Source organism: Musca domestica, unplaced genomic scaffold (assembly GCF_030504385.1).
Source record: "Musca domestica strain aabys unplaced genomic scaffold, Musca_domestica.polishedcontigs.V.1.1 24, whole genome shotgun sequence".
Classification (NCBI taxonomy): domain Eukaryota; kingdom Metazoa; phylum Arthropoda; class Insecta; order Diptera; family Muscidae; genus Musca; species Musca domestica.
The window spans coordinates 9,331,560-9,355,574 of record NW_026712272.1 but is presented as its reverse complement, the minus strand read 5'-3'; the positions used below and the strand labels follow the sequence as shown (position 1 = coordinate 9,355,574).

At 36.7% G+C, this 24,015-nt stretch overlaps 1 protein-coding gene and 1 long non-coding RNA gene across 8 annotated transcripts in view; one reads left to right on the top strand and one right to left on the bottom strand.

Moving 5' to 3' along the window:
* The window catches only part of LOC101896384 (histone-lysine N-methyltransferase, H3 lysine-79 specific), a 133,367-nt gene that overhangs the window by 46,888 nt on the left and 62,464 nt on the right, over window positions 1–24,015 (bottom strand). For all 7 annotated transcript variants that reach the window (XM_059123326.1, XM_011292109.3, XM_059123330.1 and 4 more), the window contains exon 2: window positions 10,538–10,753. The gene's annotated coding sequence lies outside the window, so the exon portion shown is untranslated. The remainder of the gene's footprint in view (window positions 1–10,537; window positions 10,754–24,015) is intronic.
* LOC131802764 (uncharacterized) lies at window positions 5,798–6,462 on the top strand. Its single transcript, XR_009342375.1, has 2 exons — window positions 5,798–6,232; window positions 6,289–6,462. It is a non-coding gene; the product is annotated as an uncharacterized LOC131802764 (long non-coding RNA).

Below are 24,015 nucleotides of genomic sequence, written 5' to 3'. Positions count from 1 at the left end.
ACAACTGCAACAATGATGGCATTGTCAAGTCCTTACGAAATAATTTTATGTATTGAGAGTAGGTTGCCATGAATCAATAAAATATTTTTTCGATTTTTCCAGCTTTTATTAACTGTTTATTATGTTTTTATCCCCTCCTGGAATTTAATAAACGAAAAGAAAACGATGCACTTCCGTTTTTTGTGTCACATGTGTGTGTTGAGGGCCTTCGTGTGCTGTTGTTTACATCTGTTTGATGAGTATGCTGCGCTCTCACAGTGCATTATCTCTTTTCAAGTAACTGTAAGGTGGTTCATTGTTTACAATATGGCAATGCTGAGATCATAACATGTGAACCCCCCTACACTTACTTAGAAGGAGAAGAAATTCGTTGCAAATGTTTGGATTGTAATGAGAATTGAAATAAAAAATAACAGAAAATTATTCAATATTTAACAATAAATAATAATGAACCACTCACTGTTATTTTAGCCCAACTTATGGCCCACAATTTCGAATTTTAAATGTAAAAATTAACACAATGAAAATTTTGATTTAATTAAATTAACACACAAACGCCGCACACAACAATTGTCATTCTGCCACCAAAACTTGTAACTCTATGTGTCACTGACACCAATTCTTCCTTTTCAAAACAATGAATTGAGGCCATCCGTGCAGCAGCATCAACCCTCTGCTGTGTTTGTTTTTTATTATTTGACATTTCCCCATGGCCTGAGGCTTAAAATGTTGCTTAGCAGGTTTTAGATTGCCGTCATTCGAAGTTACGGTGGTGGTGGTGGGAAAATAGTAAATATTGCCAACATTTGATGGTGGTGGCAGTGTATTTTATTTGGAAAACTTAAGAGTTCTTTTGCTGGGTAACATTTAATTGTGAAAAAGAGCAAAAATTTAGCTAACGATTTTTGAGAAGAATTCTGGTATTGGATACAGGCTGATCAATGTTGTGGAGTGAATACTACGCATGTGAGAGACTTAAAACCCCAAATCGGATGAAACATATGTATGCGAACTATAGCTATATCTGAACCGATTTTCACCAAATTTGGACTGATATTAGCCAATTGGTACACAATTAACTCGAAATCGGAAGAAGGTATATATGGGAGCTATATCTAAATTTGAATCAATTCTCATCAGTTTCAACAGGGTTTGTCCTTAGGTCAAACTAATATTTTTTGAGAACTTTCAACCCAAGCGGATAATAAATGTGACCTGTATTTGGTTCACAAAAATGCATGGACGGACAGACGGACAAATGCAAAAAGACATAATACCCACTACGAAATTCGAAAGAATTCCGGTGAATAATGTCGCTAATATATATCATTAAAATAAAGAATAAAGGGAGGTACCGTTGTATGGGGGCTATACTAAGACGTGGATCTGCATACCCATTACGAAGTGCAATAACGAAAATTGATGCAATTCCGGGGAATAATGTCGCGAAAATCCTGGAATTATCGAATATCTCGGGGTAGCGTTACATGGGTGCTATATTAAAACGTAGACCTATACAGACAAATCTCTTCCAGGGGGTAAAGTATTCAAAGGGAACACCTTGTGTGGATTTTCTGACAATGCCATTGAAAAATGTGGCTAAAATCATGAAAATACCAAATATCGGGAGGTACAGTCATATGGAGGATATACGATATCGTGGCAAATATTCGAACTTGAGTGATTCTAATAGACGGGTAGGCGGATGGACGTACAACGCTTAATCGTCTGGGTCTAAAATTATTTTATAATACACTATGTATGGTGGAGGGTATAAAAATGCGACATGCGAAGTTTTCTATTTTTATTTATTAGTTTATTTATTTAATCCTCAAATTTAGTGCCTCCAATATCACTTATTTACCATCAACTTCAGAGACGTTTCCCTAATTTCCCTAATTGACCTCAGGCGTTTTTCGACCTACAGACCCCTATTTTCAATGCAGAACCTAACAAAGCCTTCTTATATTACCGCCTTCAAATTTTATAAATAATTGCCGTTTAAAATGCAATTCTTAATCATAGACCTAACATATACATTTTTCATTTTCGCGTCGATATTGTTTCTTCATTTTAAAATAAAATTTGTAATTCACCTTAAGCAGGAGCAAATTGAAATTAATCCAAAAATTCCATTGATCTCAGAGACGTTGTTTTATTTTCCCTGGTTGACCTTAGACGGATTTCGACCTAGATACCCCTATTTCCATAACAAACCTAACGAAGCCTCCTCCTAACACCACCTTCTCAATTTGTAAATAATAAATTGCCATTTAAAATGTAATCCTTTATCATAGACGTAACACATTTGCAGAATTTAGTTCACTTTAAGCAGCAGCTTATTGAAATTAGTCCAAAAATTCACCACTTACTTACCTTTAATCTTACTTATATTTCACTTTAACCGGCAGCAAATTGAAATTTGTTCAACAATTTTTCAGGCATTTACTACTAATCTCAGAGATGCTCATTTATTTTCCCTGGTGGACCACAAACGGTTTTCGACATACAGATCCCTATTTCCCATCCATTAATCTCAAAGACGTTCTTTTTCATTCCCTGCTTTGCCTCAGACGGTTTTCGGCTTACAGACCCCTATCTATTTCCCATATGACACCCAACAATATCTGCTCCTATTACCACCTTCTAATTTTTGTAAATAATAAATTGCCATTTAAAATGCAAAACCCTTTTTCACAGACCTACCGCATTCATTATTCATTTTCCCTATGATATTGTTTCCTTTTTTTGCACAATTTAATTTGTAATTCAAGCAGCAGCAAATTGAAATTTGTCCAAGAACACACACGCGCACAAAAATACCTATAAAACAGAGATTCACACAGACAACCATTCATCCCTGGGTCTCACATCATGCAAAGGTCATAAAACTTCATCCCTCCTTAAATGTTGGTCGATTGGATGGTTGGCTGGTAAATTAAATTTATTTTTTTGGGTAATTTTCCCAACGACCTTAAATTCTTAAAGTTTTAATGTTGAGCAGGCAGCCAGCACACAAAGCTCCCCGGGCTTGTGACAACTGCCAACAACAACACCCAGTATAGGACAGCAATAACGGGCAAAAGCAACAACAAGAATTTGTTAACAGCAATGAGAATAAAGATACATACATACGACAATGATGACGGTGAATAAACATAAAAGTATCTATACCCAGTTGTTAAATTTAATGAAAATTAAAGTCACAACAGAAATTGAAAAATATACCCACCCATTCCAATGGGTGGTGGTGGTGGGTGCTTCATTGCATGAGAAAAATCTGCCGACCAACAAAACCACCCAATTTTATGGACAACCCTGCAATATAGAGAATTACATTAAAGCACACAAACACACAAAGAAAACACGAAAAAATAATCAAATACCAACCGGGCGGGCGGCCAGCAACAACCCCATTCTCACGCAGCTTAGCAAAACAAAATCAAGCAACAAAACACGACTGCAACCAAATCATCACCCACCGCCAAAACAAAAGCATTATCGTCATCATCATCATGGTTATCGGGATTGCCAACCATACCACAGACACAACATCATTATTAACAACGGCGTTGGCTGTGGCGGCAACGACGCCGTCATTTGTTTTTTTGTTCAACATCATTATCACCACCACCCAACAGCACCGTTTACGTTGACTTTATGTACAACAACGAATGACATTAACTCCCCCCCACCCTCTCATGAGAAGAGACAACATAGGCAGCACCGGCTGGCTCAATTGTTGTGCTCCATAACGGCAACGCATATTCTCAACGTCGACTGCGGTAATTTTGACTGCGTCGCAGTTGCTGTCGTTGCGCCAGCAGAGGCCAGTTAAAGGAAATAAATAATCACTCTCTCTCGCTCTCGAGGTTGGCCTGACACACACACTCACTCCACAAACACGTGCAAAACATAACTCAATGTTTTGATGCTCTCTCTCATTGAAAAAGGTCTCAATGATTTTGAGAAAGAGAAAATGCAACCCACCAAAGAGGAACAATTGATTTTTTTATTCTATTTGTGGAGGACAACAACAGTGAGGTGGTAGGTGGTACACTCCCATGGAAGCAGCGCGCAACATTTGATGGACTTTTTTGTATGTATAAAACTTAGTTGTATAACAAAAAAAGCAGAATATTTGCATTTATGTGTATGTATGACAGTTATACACGTGCACAACCTGATATACTACATAAATGCAGTTTGGATGTGGGATTTGGAGACAGGGTTGCCATTGATCGCATTATTGGAAAAGAAACTGTTAGAGCCCCAAGAAAATAGGAATGGCCAATGGCCACCAAAATCTCCGGAGACCAATCCGTTGGAGAATTGTGCCTGGAGTATTTTAGAAAGCAAGGTTGGCACTAAAAAATACCAATCGATCACCTCAAGCAAGCGCTTCGATGGGAATGGGCTAAAATACCGCAGAGCAACATTCGGGCAGCGTGTGACGGTTTCATTGGCCGTTTGAAGGTGGCCAATTCGAACAAATCTAAACTTATTCTAAAATTTGATGCTATTTCCGATTTTGCTTTCATTTAGTAAAATTAAAAAAAAAATGTAAAAATAATGGCGTTTGACTTTGTTGCAGTTTTTTATCTCACCCTGTGTGTCCTTTGGTACCTCACGAACATTTTAACAATTTTTAACGTCTGTCGGCAAATCCGAATTACGCTTTTTAACTTGTTTTTTTTTTTTAATTTTCATTCAAAGAAATACATTTTTTACCATTTGGACGAAAATCAACCTACGTTTCCCTATGTAAGAGACGTGGGACACAAATCGATCAACAAATCCCTACCATCACATAACTTTGCGTAAATTAATAGAAAAAATCTTTTTTAACAGCATTTAAGGCAATCTATAATTAAAAAAAGCCTTCTCTCTTTAAACTCAACAATGGCAACACTAGAAAATGACGTAAATAATGCCAAATGGCGGAATTGCTTGTAATTTCGGTAGATAATGGAATTTGTTAGAAAATCCCACTTTACAGATCTCCTATTGACCACAGAACATGCCCAACTATGTTCCATTGAATAAAAACGAATTAAGAACCCCCTTCTGTAGACCATAGACGAATGAAAATAGTCTTTTTTTGTCTTAAAAGGATATATAATACCTTTTGCAATTCAATGAAGATTTCATATTGTATTTTAATTAAATAAAAGACCCCTAATTGAGCCGAAGAGCATGTCTGGCGATCTTCAATATACCTATCATTGCATTTTCATTTTATTTTTTTCAATTTCCACTCAAAAAATACACTTTTTACCATTTGCACAAAAATCAACCTATGTTTCCCTATGTAAGAGATGTGGTACACAAAACGATCTACAAATCCCTACCATCACATATATAATACCTTTTTTGTTATTCATTGAAGACTTCAGATTGTATTTTAATTCAATAAAATGCACCTAATTGAGCCGAAGAACATCTCGGGCTATTTTCAATGTATCTTTTATCGCATTCTTATCAAGTTTTCATTCTTTTTTTAACTTTCATTCAAAGAAATACACTTTTTACCATTTGGACGAAAATCAACCTATGTTTCCCTATGTAAGAGACGTAGTCCACATATCGATCTTAAAATCCCTAAAATCACATTACTTTGCGAAAATTAATAAAGGAATGTATTTAAACAACGTTAAAGGCAATTTATTATTTAAAAAATATCCTTCTCTCCTTAAACTGCCCAATGGCAACCCTAGACAATTGTATAATAACAATTTAGAACGAAGTAAATAATGACGATGGCGGAAAGAAATTTAATGATGACGTTTGCTAAAACTAACAGCCTGTTCCACGATCTCGAAAGAAAATTTGTGCGAACGAAGGCAACTCACTCACTTTCGCATAAGAATGCGTTCCACTAACTTTCGTTCTTTCTTTCGCATAGCCTTACGTGATTCAGTGTTGCAAAATATTTTTTGGCAAAATTAATCGCGAAATAAGGCAAAAAAAGCGCCAAATGTCTAATTTAAACGCGAAAAAGCAGCAGTGGCTCTGTCTCAACTGACAGTTCAGTTGTAAACAAACAAATTGTAAATAAACAAACAAAATAAAATTTCTAGTGATTGTGTTTAGATTATTTGTGTTCTTAAAAAAGAAAAAAAATGAATATTTCTGTAGCCCTATTTTTTATGGATGATGAGGAGGAGGTTCAAATTGTGCCACGGAGGCATTTAAGAGATGCTTCGAATTTATTTGAAGTACCTAACAACCAGTAAGTATGATTGTATTTTTACATTTTTGAAATAATAAAAACATGATTTTTTCTAGGTTTGTGTCTTCCAGTGGTCTTCATGGGATTGCCTGCTGCTTCCAAAAATTGGCACTCCTCTGGCGAACTTAGGATTCTCCCCCATATACTCAACTAGTGCCCGCAGCTGTGTAGTTTTTTCGTGCTGGAATTGAGAAAATAAAAAAATATATATTTGTTGTTCACAGATTAAATTGCATTTATTATTTTTACTTACATTTTTCTTTCCATTTTCAATCAAGGAATGTTTATGTTACAACAATTTTCCTTAATTTTTATCATTCGACAGCAAACACACAAGTGACTGATTTTGACATTTGTGTTCGCATGCGTACGAAAGAAAAAAGATAGTGGAACGCAAAATTACACTGAAATGCTTACGTTTTCGTTCGCTTTGATTTTCGTGCAAATTTTCGTTCTGATGGATTTTAGTGGAACGGAAATCAGCTGTTTGTCGTGTAAAAGTTGTGCGAACGTGTTCTTTCGACATCGTGGAACAGGCTGTAAGCAATACACACACCACTATGCTGCTGCAGCACTATACAGGTCGCTCCATGTTGAATGAATATGCGTGTAGCCAACGACAACAACGTCAACAAATCTTGTGTATTCTGCTGGATAAATTTAATATTACAGCAGAGAAAAAGAAATGGGTGCATGGGGTGTGTGTGTGTTAAGGGTGCCTGCCTGCCTTTTGCATTAATTGCTTTTATCGATTTTTCGTAAATGGAGAACTTTTTTTTGTTGTTTCAATGTTTTCTTTATTATTTCATTCTCTCTGCCATTAGTTTTGCTGCTGCTGCTGCATGAAATGTGGGCTTGTCGCCTCCCACCATAGTGGGGAATTTGTGTATTTATGTTTGCTTCCTTGGCGGCAATCCCCCATACACACACGCACACAACAAACCCCCCACTCCATGACACAGCAAAACAACAGCTAAGATTACAAACGAAGGCAGCAGAGCAGAGAGAAGATGATTACATTGAAAAATATGGTGGTGTGGTGTATGTGTGTGAATGGTTGAAAGCCACCGTTAGGGATTTGCAAAATAGAATGACAGAAAATTTGGGGTGGCGGGAAAGGGGAAAAGGCAAAAACTGAATAGTTGATGGGCAACCAACGAAAAAAAACCATGTATGTATGTATGTACATCACCGTGCAGCCAGCCAGCAATCCCATTAAAAGCAAAGTTTGTATTTTTGTTTTTGTGCTGACAGAGCAAGAAGAAGCAAAAAAGCAAACAAATAAGCAATTGCGGCAGCAGCTTAATTTAGTTCTCGGGTTTTTTTCTCTTCTTCTTTTTTTAGCACAAGGCCGAAATTGAAATGTTTTGAAGCCTTTGCTGCTGTCGTTTGGTGTTGTTGTTGTTGCTGCTGCTGTTGCTAGTGAATGTAAATAAATATGAATGAGGAGAGTCAAGTCAGTTTGCGACAATGAGAGCGAAAAAAAGAAAGAAACGAAACAGTTTCCATTATTTGACACTAATGAAAGTAGGTAGGGTAGTGTGAGATGAGAATAAATAATCATAAAAAATTAATGCGAAATGAAATTCTTCATTAAATAAAGACGACGAGGACTTAATCGAACAATGTGTGAAGTGGAGAGAGAGGAGAGCAGTGTATGAGTATTACAATACACGGTTGGCATACTAATTAACTAAAGTAGTGAAGATAGGTGAGGGAAAGGAGAAAAATAGACTCCCAAGCTAAGTTAGAGTTGGAAGAAGTACAAAAATTTAAACCTTGTGATTCAACCAAGATCACTCAAAGTTTCTCTCATATTTTTTCCATGATCTATCGATTTCTCTTTACACATTTTGGTTATAGATTCAGTCGCGAAGCAGCTGGTGATGAAATAAGTCATGTGGTGAGATTCTATCGAAGGGTGAGTATTTTTTTATAAAAATCACGTAGTTTAAACAACTAACATTGATTTTATTGCAATCTATTTCCATATTTTTGACAGCTTCCTGAATAACGAATAATGAAATTAAAAATTTGGGAGAATTTGTTGTATATGACGAAGCAGATCAACATTTTAGAGCTTCTGAGAGCAAGTAGGCTTCAAAACTTTGTCGCCGGAAACGATAGAAGGTAGATCTGAGATGAGGAATTAGGCGGGGATATCGAATGTGGTAGTGGACCATTAGAAAATAATATAAAAATATAATAAAGCCTTTCAAAAAAATAATACGTGGAAAGAATCGACACAAATAGCTGAATACCTGACGAAAGTTCTCAACTTGTTGCTAGCCACCCACATAGTTCCCGAAGATTGGAAAATGGGTCGAATGGTCCCGCCACTTAAGCCAGGCAATGATGCCAGCAAAGGCGAGTCGTACAGGCCGATTTCGCTTTTGTCGCCAGTAGCTAAGACTCTCGAGGCTTAACTCCTCCCCAGCATTAAAGGAATCTATCCAGTTGCCAATCAATGTATTAGTAGAGTATTGAACCATTTCCACACATATTAGTAGAGTATTGAACCAAAACAGGCCGTGTGATAGAACAGTGTTGGTAGCCCTTTGACCTATCCGAGGCATTTGATACAATCATTCATGTCACACTGTTTGAGGACGTGAGAACTATCTTCTAGTAAAGGAAGTCGACGCCGTCACATAATGTCGCAGGCCATAGACCCATCAACATAGTTTATAGGTATTACAGATCCATTAGAAGTCTTCAAAAGGCAGATGGTGATAAGTCGTGTGGGGAGATTCAATTGAGGGAAGTTTTTTCGCAAAAGTCTCCTTGGACCAAATCCGTTGAACGATGTCCGCCCGCATGTCTGTCTGTCCGGCTGGTGAGCACGATAACTCTCGAAGGAAGTATCTGAATTGGTACATTGTAATATTGTTGTCAAACCTGGATTGAGTTCGGAGATGGGTAATATCAGTCCACTTCATCTTGTACCTCCCCCCACAAAAGCCCCAAATTTTCAAATAATATTTTATTGCACGGGAAAAAAGGATAATCGTATTTTGTTAAAACTTTGCAAATCCTAATATTTGCATCGGTGCTAAGTCAGGTGCGAAAATGGACAATGTCGATCCACTCCATATAGTACCTCCCCCACAAAGGGTCAACATTTTGAATAATTATAAATCATATAAAATGTGATCTGAGAGTCCGATTGTCTTCAAATTACACACATCACAACATTTTTACTAACCCATGATCTGGTGTGAAGATTGAATATATCGGTCCACACCTTCTGCTACGTGCCTCACAAAGGGTCAGCATTTTGGAAATCCATGAAACTCATAAAACGCGAAATGAACATCCAATTTCATTCATACTTGGTACATCTCAATATTTCCCTCTACACATTTCAACATTTCTACTAACACAAGGCTTGGTATGAGTAACGGATTGAACGGATCACCTCTTCTGGTACATCCCCAACAAAGGGTCAATATTTGGAATAACCATTAGGGACATAAAACGCGAAATATGCTTCCGATTACATTCAAACTCGGCACATCCCAATACTTCTATCAACACAAGATGTGTTGTGAAGATGGACAATATCGGACTACTCCTTCTGGTTCATAAAGTTCATAAAACGCGAAATTAACATACGATTCTATTTAAACTTGGCACATCTCAATATTTCTATCAACACGAGATCTGTCATAAAGATGGCAGATATCGCACCATTTCTTCTGGTACCTCCCCCACATAGGGTTCAAGATTTCTAAAAACAAAACGCTCAAAAAGGGCTTAATAAGCATCCAAATCCATCGATCAGAAGACCTTTCAGCAACAGGAGATCTCAGACGTTACTATATTGTCCATATAAGATCTCAAACGTTCATGCATGCACCACTGAAAACCTCAAAAGGTCTTCTAATGACTTAGCCGTTCTTCTATGGACTATGAAAGATTTTAGACGGTCTTCTTTTGAACATAGGAGGCGCCAGATTCTCTGCTTTTGATCTTAGAAGACCTCAAGTCGTTTTCTATTGATCACTTAAGACATCTACTGATTTTCTATTGATTATAAAATAATTCAGATTGTCTTCTGTTGACCACAGAAAATCTCTGACGGCCTTCTAATAATTTCCAAAGACCTTAAGCAATTTTATACCCACAAAAAAAACCTTGCATGGTTTTCTAATAACCAAAGAAGACTTCAGACGGTTTTCTGCTGAAAACAGAAGGTATCTTCTTGGAAAGTTCATACATAGATAGATAATTGAGAAGCATAACAAGGAATGAAAAAATATTCTTTCCTTTAATTTTACTTTAAATCCAAATTTATAATCTCACCTTGTTTATTTAATTTTTGTTCTGCTAATCCAAAATAGTTTCAAATTTTTAAAAAATTCGATTTTGTTTTCAAATGTCCGTGTTTTGTTACTCGTCTTGTGTTTTTTTTTTTTTTGTTTAATTTTTTTTGTGTTAATATTCCAAATATGTTGTTGACGTCGTATAAAATAATCCACAATTGAAAGGCTTGAACGGTTTAGATATTATTCGAATAATCTGAAAAGAGAGAAAGAGAAACAAATTATTAACATTTAGATAAAAAAAAAATCTAAAATAAATGATAGTTACAAGACGTGCCTATAGATGACTACAAAAGGTAGTCGTAAAAGTAGGGTTCTATAAATCAATTTCGGCAGATATCACACGATGTGCCAATTGGGCTCGTCTGTATAGACATGAGGTTTTAATCACTTGATCTATGCGATTAATTGACCGGCCCCGCACGTCAAATACAATGTTCAACCATTCACAATTACGATTCGCACTGACCCCAAAATGGAAAAAACGTGCAAAGAATTTTCTTAGCAGAGTACATATTTTGATAATAAAATTTAATAATTTGGATATTTGGAAAATTGCCCTTAATTCTCATTGTGACGTCCGACTCTTACTCACTCGTATTTATTTTCATGGTGAAATTATAGACAAAACTGAAAATTTTTGCCTAAGCCAGTACTGCCCAAAAGATAATAGCTTAAAAATCACCCATAACTCTCATTGTGACCTCCTTCTCCTACTCACTCGTATTTATAATTACTGTAATAGTAATTGTTTACATGTTATGTTTGTATATACTGGCAAGCTGGCATTGACAAATAAACGTTATTACGGTAGTATTAATAAGGAGCTATAAATACGAGTGAGTAGGGATCGTAACCGTCGATTTATTTACCCATGTAAAAGCACCGTCTACACGAATTTGGTGAAACATCATTTCATAAATAATATAATTTATAGATTAAAGACCAAATTGACGATTTTTGCAAAAACCAGTGCTGCCAAAAAGATAGTAGCTGGAAAATCACCCTTAATTCTCATTCTGACGTCCGTCTCTTACTCACTCGTATTTATAATTATATATTATATAATTACATGTATTGTTTGTGTAAGCCGGCATGCTGGCATGCTGACAAATGAACGTGATTACGGTGATATTGATGGGCTATAAATACGAGTGAGTGGGCCTCGTAACTGTCGATTTATTTGTCCATGTAAAAGCAGCGTCTACACGGAATTCATGAAACACCATTTCCGACCAAACACCATAGATTAAAGATCAAACTGCAGATGTTTGCACAAAGCAGTGCTGCCAAAGAGATAAAGCTGGAAAATCACCTTTAATTCTCATTGTGACGTCCGTCTCTTACTTACTCGTATTTATAAGTATTGTAATATTTATTGTTTACATGTTATGTTTTTATTTGCTGACATGCTAACTGACTAATGAACGTGATTAGGGTGGTAGAATTCCCCACATTGTGGATCTCGGTATTGATGAGGAGCTATAAATACGAGCGAGTAGCCCTCGTAACCCTCGATTTATTTGTCCATGTAAAAGCCGCATCTACACGGATTTGGTTAAATCCCAATTTAGAAGTAAATAATTTATGGATTAAAGTGGAAAAAATTGTCCCCTTTTGACCATTTAGAAGAGAGATGATTAGAGAGAGAGACACATTAGTTTCGCAAGTTTGAAATTGATACCCTTTGTGGTTAAGGTACCAGAAGGGGTTGACAGATATATATCTCTTCACAACAGATCTTGTGATAGTAAAAAAAGCTTTGTACGTGTGGAATTTGAAGAGAGTTGGACATTCATTTCGCATTTTGTGTTTTAAAATCTTGAACCCTGTGTGGGGCAGGTACCAGAAGAAATGGTTTGCTCTCTATATAACAGAGGTACTTGAAGGCCCATTTTCACAGCAGTTCTTGTGTTAGTAGAAATAATGGGATGTGTGAAATATAAAGAGAACCGGATGCTTATTTCGGGTTTTTTAAACGTTTTGGTTATTCAAAACTTTAACCCTTTGTGGGGGAGGTACCAGAAGGAATGGTTCGATCTCTACCATCATCACAACCGATCTTGCGTTAATGGAAATATTAAGATGTGCCAGGTCTGAAAAGAATCGGATGTTAATTTCGTGTTTTATGACCTCCATTGGTATTCAAAATTTTGAACCTTTTGTGGGGGAGGTACCAGAAGCCATGGACCGATACATTTAACACCAGACCTTTGGTTAATAAAAAATATTGAGATATGTGTAACTTCAAGACAATCGGAATCTTATATTACATTTTATAAGAGTAATAATTATTGAAAATTTGACCCTTTGCGGGGCAGGGCTTATGGAAAGAACCTAACCTAGCATTGACGCAACTATTAGGATTTGCAAAGTTGAAGCAAAATCGGTTTATCCATTCTCTTTCGGTGCAGTAAAATATATATTTTTTCGAAAATTCCGCCCTTTGTTGGGGGGAGGTACTAGATGGAGTTGACCGATATTGCCCATCTCCGAACTCGGTCTATGCTTGAGAATAATATTACGATGTACAAATGTTGGATAAAATCGGATACTTCTTCGAGAGTTATCGTGCGCACCAGCCAGCCACATAGACAGACGGACGGACGATCATCTCTAGATCGACTCCAAATGTCCTGAAACCGATTTGGGCCAAAGAGACCTAGGGTCTAAAATCGTTATTTCGATGAGGCACGTTTTGGTCGTATCAAATGATATATAACTTCTTTTGCCATATGGCTAAATTGACATTTGCCACAGGCATTAGGGTACACAAGATGCGAAAAGACCAAATAGTATTGCCATATTTGCAAATACTTTCCCCACAATTATTCATGAGTGAAGGAATGTTCTCTGGAGAAAAATGCTTTCCGCGGGATAAGATTTCAGCCTTGCTGCCATGTTTCTTACTTTATTGCCCTCTATTTTTTATAGTTAATAAAATTTAAGTCGGGTTTATTGCTTAAAAAATTTGAAAAAATATCCTCTAAGATTTCGGAAGATTGCAAATACGATCCAGAAGAGATTTTATATGGAAATTTCCGAGATTTCGAATTCCTTCCAATTTTGTTAAAAAAAGTTGTATGGGGTTGTTCACTGAAATCAAAACGTTTTCGAAATTGGTTTAAATTCTAGAAGAAATGTAGAAAATTCGGAAAAATTAAAAAAAAAAAAATTATTAGAAATTTCGGAAAGAAATCTATTATCAGAGCCCTTATCAAAAATTGTAATCTGGCTCCCTTATGAATATATTTCTTAATATTGAACATATAATGTTCTCTGGCATTCCCTCAATTCCTGCTGGAATCTCATGTGAAGTAAAAGTCCTTAAAAGTGAATTCCTCTCTTTAAATCACTGCTTATCATTTATCCTTCTTCCTTATCTATTGTTTTTTGTTCTTCATGTTTTTTTTTTTGTATCATAAAATAAATGAGTTATAATATCTTAGTCCTTCCTCCTCTTTCCCTCTCTCCCTCTCTCTCTCTAGGCAGTGCCTGTCATTCAAATGTACGACCGGATATTATTGAGGTTCTTAGTTTTCGCTCCGTTTTGGCAAGCCATCATTTCAGTTAGAAATTCAATCTATCTTCATGTCGTGTACACAACGAAATCCTTTTTTTTTTGTTGCTGCTGTTGCAGCAGCAGCAGGAAGAACAAAAACAATGTCGTTCCCCGCAAACCAATTTTTATCATTCATCTGTTCGGTGCGTTCGTTTATTCGTTTCTCATTTTGGCATCCCAAGTAGGATCTCGTCGTTAAGTTGTTTGCAAAAATATTATCCTTGCGAGGATATTGTCTGGCACACACATACACACACACTCACACACGTCAAGCGGATGATGAGCTAGCCCTACACTGGCATATGTCTGTATGTCCTTGTTATCCTTATTTTCTTTAATTTTTATATCCTCCACCATAGTATGGATGGTATATTAGGTTTGTCATTCCGTTTGTAAAACCTCGAAATATACATTTTAGACCCCACAAAGCATAAAATTCTATGTCGGATTTAGCGATGTCCGTTCGTCCATCCATCTGTGGAAATCACTCTAGCTTCCGAACGAATTGAAGTAGATTGATAAAATTTTACTCAAATGTATATTATGTCTGCAGGACTTTTGGTATGAAAAAATGGGCTATATAGGTCCACGTTTAGGTATAACCCCCACATAACTATACCTCCCTATATTCGGTATTTTGGTGTTTTTTGTACAATATTCACCGGAATTATTTCAAATTACGTATTTGCAGTTCCTAATAGGTATTACAGCCTGTGTCAAAAAATTATCTTTGTAGGTCCAGGTCTTTGTATAGCCCCCATATATCATATCTCCCTATATTCGGCATTCTGACGATTTTAGGTACAATATTCGTCGGAATGGTTTCAAATTTCGTATTTGCAGTTGGTAACAGGTACTACAGCCTGTGACAGAAAATTGTCTTTGCAGGTCTAGGTTTTCGTATAGCTCTCACATTACGGTACCTCCCTATATTCGGTATTTTGATGATTTCAGCGACATTATTCACCGGAATTGTTTCAAATTTCGTATTTGCATTTGGTAACAGGTACTACAGCTTGTGACAGAAAATTGTCTTGGCAGGTCCAGGTCTTTGTATAGCCCCCATATAACTGTACCTCCCTATATTCGGTATTTTGATGATTTCAGCGAAATTATTTATCGGAATTATTTCAAATCTTGTATTTAAATTTCCTAATAGGTACTATAGCCTGAGACAATAAATCGCTTATGCAGGTCCAGGTCTTCGTATAGCCCCCATATATCCTACCTCCCTATATTTGGTATTCTGACGATTTTGGGTACAATATTCACCGGAATTATTTGAAATTTCGTATTTGCAGTTCGTAACGGGTACCACAGCCTGTGACAGAAAATTGTCTTGGCAGGTCCAGGTCTTCGTATAGTCCCCATATATCCTACCTCCCTATATTCGGTATTTTGGCGATTTCAGGTATATTTTTCATCGGAATTGCATATTTGAAGTTCCTAATGAGTACCACAGCCTGTGACAGAAAATTGTCTTTGTAGGTCCAGGTCTTCGTATAGCTCTCACATTACGGTACCTCCCTATATTCGGTATTTTGAGGATTTTTGCGACATTTTTTACCGGAATTGTTTCTAATTTTGTATTTGAAGTTCGTAATGGGTACTATAGCCTGTGACAGAAAATTATCTATGCAGGTCCACGTCTTCGTATAGCTTCCCTACATCGGTACCTCCCTATATTCGGTATTTTGAGGATTTTAGGTACATTATTCACCGGAATTGTTTCAAATTTCGTATTTACAGTTCGTAACGGGTACTGCAGCCTGTGACAGAAAATTTCCAATGCAGGACCAGGTCGTCGTATAGCCCACATATAACGGTTCCCTACTATATTCGGTATTTTGAATATTTTAACAGAATTTTTAACGGATTTAAATATTTTTTTTTGAAAAATTCCAAATTCGTTAAAAATTATGAAGGGTATTCAAAGTTCGTCCTGGCCTGTTTTTCCTTGAATTGCTCTTTTTTGAAATTTTCCCAGAAGTTGTTGAGACCCACTCTCCCTTTCTCTTCATTTCTCGCTTTCTCATGGGTCTCTTTAAAGAGGACATATTACTTTTTAGAATATGTATGTATATGTGGGTGTTCTGGATTCCTAAGGCTGCTTCCTGCCTCTCATGATGATGGCAGCCTGACTTATTTCCCATATTTTTACAAAGCTTTAGTTTGGTATTATTTTGCATTTTTTTTTTTTGCCAGAAAAAATTCCTTTACTCCAAGTGTTGAATGTTAGAGGAAGAAGGAGGAGGAGGACAGCGGAGATGGTGTTGGTTGCATTCCATACTTTCATCTATGTTAAATCTGCAACAAAACACATTATGGACGAATTGATGGATGGATGGATGATGCTCTACAATAATAAAAACAGACAACCACGAGCAACATTTTTTCTCTACTCATCCATCCAGGAAGGAAATGTTGCTGTAGAACCCGCCATCAGCGACCCGCTTCTTACTGCTGCTCCCATGCTGCCGGGTGGCATGGGAGGAATTTTGCCAGTTTTTATTCTGGCTTTAATGTTTGTTTATATTGTATTTCGACAAGACCAACTGCATGTCCCTCCCGTCCATCCGTCTGTCTGTCTATCAACCCGTCTCGTTTATGTGCTGTGCTGGCATTCTCTGGTTCTCTCTGGCGGCCATAATCCACAAACAGCTCAAATATGGAAACTTGACAACATTGCATTGGAAAATTGTCAACATCATTTTCCTCGAATAGATAACAACGGCAGCAGCAGCAGCAACAACAACAACAAAATGTAGACAGATGTCTATTTGGTAATTCTCTTCTCTAGTTCCAGTTTATGGCTTAAAGTCAATGAATGCGGAGGGAGGGTGTCTGGAACAAAAAAAAATGCTATTTACTGCAGCGTTGACTTTAAAGACCTATTTCAAATTATTATACCCTCAGCCATGTGGCTAGAGAGAGGATATATATCATTAGATATGGCCAAAACGTGCTCCTCAAAGAAATAACGGACTAAATCCGTTTCAGGACATTTGGAGTCGATCTATCGATGTCCGTCTGGCTGGTGTGCACGATAACTTTCGAAGGGAGTATCCGATTTAGTCCAAACTTGGTACATCGTAATATTATTATCAAACTTTGGTCGAACTCGGAGATGGGCAATATTGGTTCACTCCTTCTGGTACCTCCCCCACAAAGGGTCAAACTTTTAAATAACGAAAACGGCTATAAAGTCCAAAATAAATACCCGGTTCCTCTTCATATTTCACACATTACAATAATTCTATTAACCCAATGTTTGGTGTTAAGATGGAATATATCGGTCCACTCCTTCTGGTACCTCCCCCACAGGGTCAAAATTTTGAATATCCAAAACGGTTATAAAATCCGAAATAAGCATCTGATTCTCTTCATATTTCACACATGTCATTATTTTTATTAAACCAAGGTCTGATGTGAAGGTGGATAATATTGGTTCACTCCTTCTGGTACTTCCCCCACAAAGGGTTCAAAATTTTGAAAATCCGTGAAGCTCATAAAACGCGAAATTAACATCCGATTCCATTCAGACTTGGCACATCTCAATATTTCGATCAACACAAGATTTGCTATAAAGATGGTAGAGATCGGACCATTCCTTCTAATACCTTCCCCACAAAGGGTCAACATTTTGAATAACCAAAACGATTATAAAATCCGAAATAAGCATTCGGTTCCCTTAATATTTCACACATCCCAATATTTTTATTAACCGAAGGCCATGTGTGAAGATGGAATATATCGGTCCACTCCTTCTGGTACCACCCCCACAAAGGTTCAAAATTTCGAATTTTCATGAATCTTATAAAACGTGAAATAAACATCCGATTCCATTCAGACTTGGCACATCTCAATATTTCCATCAGCACAAAATCTGTTATAAAGATGGTAGACATCGGACCATTCCTTCTGGTACCTCCCCCACAAAGGGTCGAATTTTTGAATAACCAAAACGATTATAAAATCCGAAATAAGCATTCGGTTCTCTTAAAATCACATATATCACAATGTTTCTACTAACATATGATCTACTGTGAAGATGGAATATATCAGTGCTCCCCTTCGGGTACCCCCCCCCCCACGCAGGTTCAAAATTTCATAAAACACGCAATTAACATCCGATTCCATTCAAGACTTGATACATCTCAATATTTCCATCAACACAAGATCTGTAATAAAGATGGTAAAGATCGGATCATTCCTGCTGGTACCTCCCCCACAAAGGGTCAAAATTTTGAAAAACCAAAATGATTATAAAATCTGAAATAAGCATTCGGTTCTCTACAAATTTCACACATGTCATTATTTTTACTAACACACGATCTGCTGTGAAAATGGAACATATCGGCGCACTCCTTCTGGTACCACCCCCACAAAGGGTCAAAATTTTGAATATCAATGAAGCTCATAAAACACGAAATTAACATTCGATTCCATTTAGACTTGGCACATTTTAATATTTCCATCAACACAAGATCTGTTATAAAGATGGTAGAGATCGGACCATTCCTTCTGGTACCTCCCCCACAAAGGGTCAAAATTTTGAAAAAACCAAAACGATCATAAAATCCGAAATAAGCATCCAACTCTCTTAAAATTTCACACATCCCATTATTTCTACTAACACAAGATTTGCTGTGAAGATGGAATATCTCGGTGCTCTCCTTCTGGTACCTCTCCCACAAAAGGGTAAAAATTTTGAATTTTCATGAAGCTCATAAAACGCGAAATTAACATCCGATTCCATTCCAGATTTGGCACATCTCAATATTTCCATCAACACAAGATCTGTTATAAAGATGGTAGAAATCGAACCATTCCTACGGGTACCTCCCCCACGAAGGGTCAACATTTTGAATAACCAAAACGATCATAGAATTCGAAATAAGCATCCGGTTCTCTTCATAGTTCACACACGACATTATATTTACTCAGACAAAATCTGTTTTGAAAATGGAATATACCGGTCCACACCTTCTGGTACCTTCCCCACAAAGGGTCAAAATTTCGAATTTTCATAAAAGCTCATAAAACGCGAAATTATCATCCGATTCCATTCTAGACTTGGCACATCTCAATATTTCCATCAACACAAGATCTGTTATAAAGAAGGAACAGATCGGACCATTCCTTCTGATACCTCCCCCACAACGGGACAAAATTTTGAATAACCAAAATGATTATAAAATCCGATATAAGCAGTCGGTGCTCTTCATATTTCACACATCCCATATCGGCACACTCCTTCTGGTACCTCCCCCACAAAAGTGTCAAAATTTTGAATAACAAAACGCGGAATAAGCATCGAACTCTTTTCAAATTTCACACATCCAAATCTGTTGTAATGATAATAAATATCTCCGAAGCCCTATGGTACCTCATCCACAAAGAATCACAATTTCAAATACATATATCTATCTTAACAAGTCGGCGAATTGCTATATCTAAATATATTCCCCAACCAGAAATCTGATATGGCAATGGAAAGAGTCGGAATTTATGACTTCCCATAAATTTGGATAAAAATATTCGACTTTGATTAAATTTTGCCCATGCCAATATTTTTTATCTAGGCTAGGTGGAGTGGAATATTTCGGTCTGCTATATCTGTTACCTCACGCATATTTCCACAATTTCCAAAAATTTGCACATATCTCATATAACGATTGAGAAGTAGTCGATATAGTCCAAACCTGACACGTCGCAATATTTTTATCATATTTATTTAGGTCCGATACGAAATGGACAATATTGGGCTATTCCTTCAGAACTTACTCCATAGAGGGTCAACAATTTGAATAATCATAACAAAAGTCAAAATATATTTAAAATATCGAGGCTGAGGGTATACATCTGTTGGCAACACCGACTGATACTTTTAAAATTGTTTTTGAAGACATTTTAATTGCCATTAAAAAAAATCACTAATCGTCCAATTGTTTTTTTTTAATTCCTCCATTACTCCATGTAACTTTTCTTACCTTGGGCTCACTACCAAAAAAACAACAAAAACCAATTTCTGTGACCTTTTTTTACTTCAAACCAATTAAAAAATCCATTTCAAAAGCCCCTAGCACTTTTACACAAAATCGTCAAACCGTAAATTAAACGCTAAAATGGCAACATTGCCATAGATACTAAACAGCTGATTGCCGTTATCTCTCTCTCTCTCTTTCAATGAAGGGGATTACTTCATTTCATCATTTAACATATTTGCATTTAAAGTTAAATTTTCGATTTCCATTTCTAATAAGAAAACAAACAAACAAACAAACAACCCTCGTAAAAAAATGCCGCACCAAATGGAAGAAGAAGGAAGGAAACCAATAATAGAATAAAGAAAATGGTAATAATAATAAAAACAAAATCAAAAACACGTTTCTGTAACAAACAGCAGCAGCAGCAAGTCAAGCGAGATTTTTTCCACATTTGCTACAGCACAACAAACAGCGGAATTAAGAAGATTACAACAAATGGCAAAAGAATAAAACAAACAAAAAAAAACCTCCAAAAAAACATTAACACCTAACCAGTTAGGCTGCCTGCTGCTGCTCTAGGCAGGCAGGCAGCCAGCCAGTCGGGCGCAAGTGGTACGTTGTGTCCGCTACTACACCACAAGAGAGCGCAGAGAACAGAAACAGAATTCATTTGGAGGAAGTTTTTGTTTTTGATTTTGGAAAAAGCTACAAAAACAAGTCACAAAAAAAAAATAATTTAATTCAAAAACTAGTTTGCCAGTCAGTCTAAGAGTTAGCAGAGAAAACTAGTTTTGTTGTTGTTTCTTGGTTTCGCTTATTAGAGTGCCATTGGTTGGTAGTTATGTACGTGTGTTTCTTTCTCACTCCCCCTGCTACTTTTTTCCTCCCATTTATCATTAGATGAGAACGGAAGATTTTGTAATGGAGGTGGAAAATAACAAAAAAAAAAAAAACAGTTAAGAATTGTAATTAAAAGTTACAAATTTTTGCTGAAATGGAGGACCGACAGCAGCAGCAGCATTGGAGGTTGACAGGTGTTTTTAAATTGGCATACGGCGATGGAGAATCAAATGACTAAGTATTTTAATCAATCTGACAGTTATTTTAATTTAGATTTTTTTTTGCTATAGTTATTAGCAGCGAATTTGGGGAAAATGCAGATTTGGCGATAAATAATTAAATAAATGAAAATAGTAGTGGAGGAAGTACCAGAAGAAATGGTCCGATCTCTACCACCTTTATAACAGATCTTGTGTTGATGGAAATATTGAGATGTGCCACGTCTGGAATGGAATCGGATGTTAAAATTCGCGTTTATATGAGCTTCATAAATATTCAAAATATTGTCCCTTTGTGGGGGAGGTACCAGAAGAAATGGTCCGATCTCTACCATCTTTATAATAGATCTTGTGTTGATGGAAATATTGAGATGTGCAATGGAATCGGATGTCAATTTCGTGTTTTATGAGCTTCACGGATATTCAAATATTTGGCTCTTTTGTGGGGCAGGCACCAGAAGCAGTGTAACGATATATTCCATCTTCACAGCAGATCTTGTGTTAGTAGAAATAATGGGATGTGTGAAATATGAAAAGAATCGGATGCTTATTTTGGATTTTATAACCGTTTTGGTTATTCAAAACTTTGATCCCTTTGTGGGGAAGGTACCACAAGGAGAGGTTCGACCTCTATCATCTTTTTAACAGATCTTGTGTTTATGGAAATATTGAGATGTGCCAAGTCTGGAATGGAATCGGATGTTAATTTCGTGTGTTATGAGCTTCATGGATATTCAAAATTTTGGCCCTTTTGTGGGGGAGGTACCAGAAAGAGTGGACCGATATATTCCATCTTCATAGCAGATCTTGTGTTAGTAGAAATAATGGGATGTGTGAAATATGAAAAGAATCGGATGCTTATTTCGCATTTGTATTGCGTTTTGTTGTTAAAAATTTGACCCTTTGTGGGGGAGGTACCAGAAGGAGTGGTCCGATCTCTACCATCTTTATAACATAACTTGTGCTGATAGAAATATTGAAATGTTTCAAGTCTGAATGGAATCGAATGTTAATTTAGCGTTTTAGGATCTTCATGGATATCAAAATTTTGACCTTTGTGGGGGAGGTACCAGAAGGAATGGAATGGATATATTCCATCTTCACACCAGATCTTGGGTCGATAAAAATATTGTGATGTGTGAAATATGAAGGAGGGTTGGATTTTTTTCGGATTTTATAACCGTTTTGGTTATTCAAGACTTTGATCCCTTTGTGGGGGAGGTACCACAAGGAATGGTCCGACTTCTATCATCTTTATAACAGATCTTATCGTGCGCACCAACCAGTCAGACAGACGGACATCGCTAGATCGACTCCAAATGTCCTAAAACGGATTTGGTCCAAAGAGGTCAAGGGTCTAAAATCGTTATTTCGATGAGGCACGTTTTGGCCGTATCAAATGATATATACCCTACTGTAGCTATATAGCTGAGGGTATGAAAACAAGTGAAAAAGCCGAAAGTTCGGCCGGATCGAATTTTGAATACCTTCCAAAATTTGGATGAAATTTGAAAAAAAAAAACTTGAAACAAATCTTCCAAAAACTTAAAAATACCGAAAATCTTACAAATACCGAATATAAAATATTATGTTGGAGCCTGTATGAAGACGTGGGACCTGCATTGACGATGTTTGTCATAGGCCATTACGATATTCAAATACGAAGCTTGAAACAATTTCCCCCTTATATGGGGCCTATATGCAGGCTATAGTACCCATTAGGGACTTGAAATACCAATTCCGGTGAATCAGCATCAGCAAAATACCAAATATATGGAGGTATTGTTATATGGGACTATACACAGACGTGGACATGCATAGGAAATTTTCTGTCGTAGACTGTAGTAGCCATTAGGAACTTCAAGTACGAAATTTGAAACCATTCTGGTGAATAATGTCGTTGAAATCTTCAAAGTAACGAATATATGGAGGTACTGTTATATGGGGTCTATACCAAAACCTGGACCTGCATAGCCAATTTTCTGTCACAGGATGTAGTACCCATTACGAACAATCATTACGAATTTTGAAACAATTTCGGTGAACAGTGTCGCTGAAATCATCAAAATACCAAATATAGGGACGTACAGTTATATGGGGCTATATCAAAACGTGGACCCATATAGGTAATTTTCAATACCAAAAGTCCTGCATACTAAACACACACACACATCTGAGCAAGATTTTATCAATCTACTTCATTTCGTTCGGAAGCTAGAGTGATTTCCACATATAGCTAAACGGTCGGTCATCGTTAAATCGACATAAAAATGTTTTTTGTCATAGAAGTTATTTTTAAAAGAACTTCTGGGGAGAATATCCCAGACAAAAAACAAGGGCACTAATGAGAATTGGTGGCTCTTTCCGAAACCTAGGTATTCCCTGCCTTACCCCCTGGTAAACATTACCATCGTTCTACATTAATAAACAAACGTGGTTTTTGTAAAAACAACAATAAAGGGATAAAGCCTGACCATTTTGAAACAACAAAATCGACATAGAATAGTTATAAACGGAATGATAAACTTAATATACCCTCCATACTATGATGGAGGGTATAATGCAGCATTTCAAATTTGCACCAATTTGTACAACAAATAGGCTACACTAGATACGAAAAAGACCCATTCGCGTTGCCAACTTCATAAATTGTTTCTCCTTATTCATTCATTATGGAGATTATTATCTCTTGAGAAAAATAGCTCTCCATGGGAATAGAATTGCGCGTGGATATTCATGATTGACCAGATTGCAAGCAAATAATTCCGAGCGAGAAAAAATATAACGTATCACGAATGTTTTCAAAATTGTGGTTTCTGAATTTTGTTTTTTATTCGTTGTTGAAAAA